This window comes from Mustela nivalis, assembly GCF_964662115.1.
Source record: "Mustela nivalis genome assembly, chromosome: 7".
Classification (NCBI taxonomy): domain Eukaryota; kingdom Metazoa; phylum Chordata; class Mammalia; order Carnivora; family Mustelidae; genus Mustela; species Mustela nivalis.
In genome coordinates, this window is record NC_139026.1 from 92415140 (window position 1) to 92417742 (window position 2603).

The following is a 2603-nucleotide window of genomic DNA, read 5'->3' on the forward strand; positions in this document are numbered from 1 at the left end:
AGGACTCTGGGAATCATGACCTGAGCTGAAGGCAGAGGCTTTAACCCACTGAGCCGCCCATGCGCCCCACTGGGAGGCCGTTTTTAATGTCATCATTAATGGCTCTTAATGGCTGCTAGCAGCCATGTCTACTGCAATCTTATGAAGGAACAGGTTAAGGGTCAAGACTGCCAATTCTGGGTTCTTGGATGAAACGAAACCAAGAGCTCAAATGGTTCAAACATATCCCATATACCCTGCAAGGGCATAGAGATGGATGGTGCCTCCTCCATCCATGTGGGACCCCTGACACAGAGCCAGCCGAGAGCCGCAGGAGGGGGGCTGCACACTCTGCCAACCCATCATCTTATAGTAATTCCTATGGATTTTGTCCAGTTGCTAAATCTTCCGAATTTGGGGGAGGGAAAAAAAAATTCCCCACACAAAATTGTTCCATTTGAAGACATTTTTATTTGGATACCCGCCTGGGTCCCTGGCAGGGTGGGCCTGTCCTCTGTGGGGGCAATGGGACATTTGGGGGCAGGATGATGACCCTGCCCTGAGGGGGGTGTCACTAAGGGGTATGTGACAGCGTGACAGGTCACAGAGGGCAGCAGAGGATAAATAGGGCCGCTCAGGGGTGCAGGCTGAGAGAGTGCTTAGTCTCTCCCCAAGACTTCAGTTTGCACTTCACACTACAAACTGCAAGCTCTTAACTTTCCAGATTGACATCCCAGCACCCACCACCGTCCCCTCGGTCACCCTCAGATCCCCCCCACCCTGACCCCTGTCTCTGGGAGGTTCTGAGACAAAGCGGGGGCCTGTGGCCTGTGGCCTGTGGGGCGCGGGGTGGATTTGGGACCCCTGCCACAGAGCCAGCCGCGTGCAGCAGGAGGGGGGCTGCACGCTCTGCCAACCCAACAGAGGTCGAGGAGGAGGAGGAGCTCCAGGGACCGGCCCCCAGACCAACGCCCACCCCTCGCCGGCCCGATTGTGCTACCAACTAATAAACATGGAGTCTCTGACGCCTTATCACACGGCCCACAGCGCCTCCAGGGTGGGCATGTTCAACACCGCCATGGGGAAACTCCAGCGACAACTGCGCAAGGGAGAATATGACCTTTTAAAATACGCACCCATGCTCGAAAGCGACTTTGTGCAGGTCACCAAAAGAGGGGAAGTCGTCGACGTGCACAACCGAGTCCGAATGATGACCATGGGCATCGCATCCACCAGCCCCATCCTCCCGCTCCCAGATGTCCTGCTGCTGGCCCGCCCGGCCACCGGCTGTGAACAGTACTCCGACCAGGGCCAGGCCACCAAGGGAAAAGGCCGCAAGGCTTCCACGACCCTGGAGCTCACCAGGCTCCTTCCCTTGAAGTTTGTGAGGCTTTCTGTTCACGACCGGGAAAAACAAATGCTTCGCCTCAAATTCGCCACCGGCCGCTCCTGCTACCTGCAGCTGAGCCCCCCACTGGATGCACAGGAAGACCTCTTCCCCTACTGGGAGAGCATTATCCAGGTACTGAGGCCGCCGCCGGTGCCCACTCACAGCAGAACCGACGCCGCTCGAGCAGAGGACATGCTGGACATGCCTCTGCTGGAGGACGACGACGGGAGGAACGCAGCAGGCTCAGATTTCGAAATAGATCAGGACCAGGTCAGTGTCAGGAGCCTCCACGAGGGCTCTGAGGTGGCCGGGGCCACCTCTGCAGCTTTTGCTGGCGGGGAAGAGACCTTTCAGGACCCCCCAAAACCCAACAGCGTGCCCACTGTCGCTGCCCCCAACTGCCCGGGGCTCTACAGGGAGTCGGCAGCAGGGGCCACGAACGAGGCGGTGGCCGCCAGGGAGGCCTCGGCAGCCGCGGCAGTGGCGGCGGCAGGGACAGCAGCAGAGTTCGCAGCGGGGGAAGCCGGCAGATGCCTGGCGTTCGCCGGGCCCGGAGCTGCCGGCAAGCCTGCGGGAGAAGCCGCTGGGGACGCGTCGGAAGGCCAGCTCCTCTCGGACGCGCCGAGCTCGGCGGGCAGTGGGGAGCCGGCGGGAAGGCCGGCCCGCAAGCGCTGGGAGGAGGAGCGAGCCCCCCGCAGTTCCCGCCACCGCAGGGCCGCCGACAGCCGCCACAAGGCCCCGGGGCACAAGATCACCCCGGCGGACTCCAGCCGCTCCTTAGGCAGCCACGGAGCCGCGCGGGAGCCCAAGGAGGACAAGGGCCGCAGCAGCCCGGCGCGCGGCAGGCGCGCCCCCGAACAAGGCTTCAGCCACGCCCCCAGCGCCAAGGACTCCCGGACCTCCCACAAGTCGGGGCGGAGCCTCTCCGCCGGCAGGTCGGGCTCAGGCACCAAGATGCTTGGCAGGATCCGCGGGTTCCTGAGGAACCTGAGAGTCAGCCTCACTGCCTGAGGCGCGCGGCCTCCCCACACCGCAGAGACGTGGCCATGGGGGAGAAGACTGCGGACACGAGCGGTGTGGTGTGGAGGCCATCGCCCAGGCGGCAGCGAGCAGCCAGGGCTTGGAGAGCGCAGGGAGCCGGACATCTGAGGTCATGGAGGGATGGAACTTCCTAGGCCCAGATATTGGGCAGCTGGGGGACCTCTCCCAGGAGACATAAAAAAAAAAAAATAAT

At 62.1% G+C, this 2603-nt stretch overlaps 1 pseudogene across 1 annotated transcript; it reads left to right on the top strand.

Moving 5' to 3' along the window:
• The first annotated feature begins 436 nt into the window (after positions 1–436).
• LOC309868838 (Golgi-associated RAB2 interactor protein 4 pseudogene) lies at positions 437–2380 on the top strand (annotated as a pseudogene). The gene has a single exon. The product of its transcript is annotated as a Golgi-associated RAB2 interactor protein 4 pseudogene (transcript).
• Positions 2381–2603: the final 223 nt, after the last annotated feature.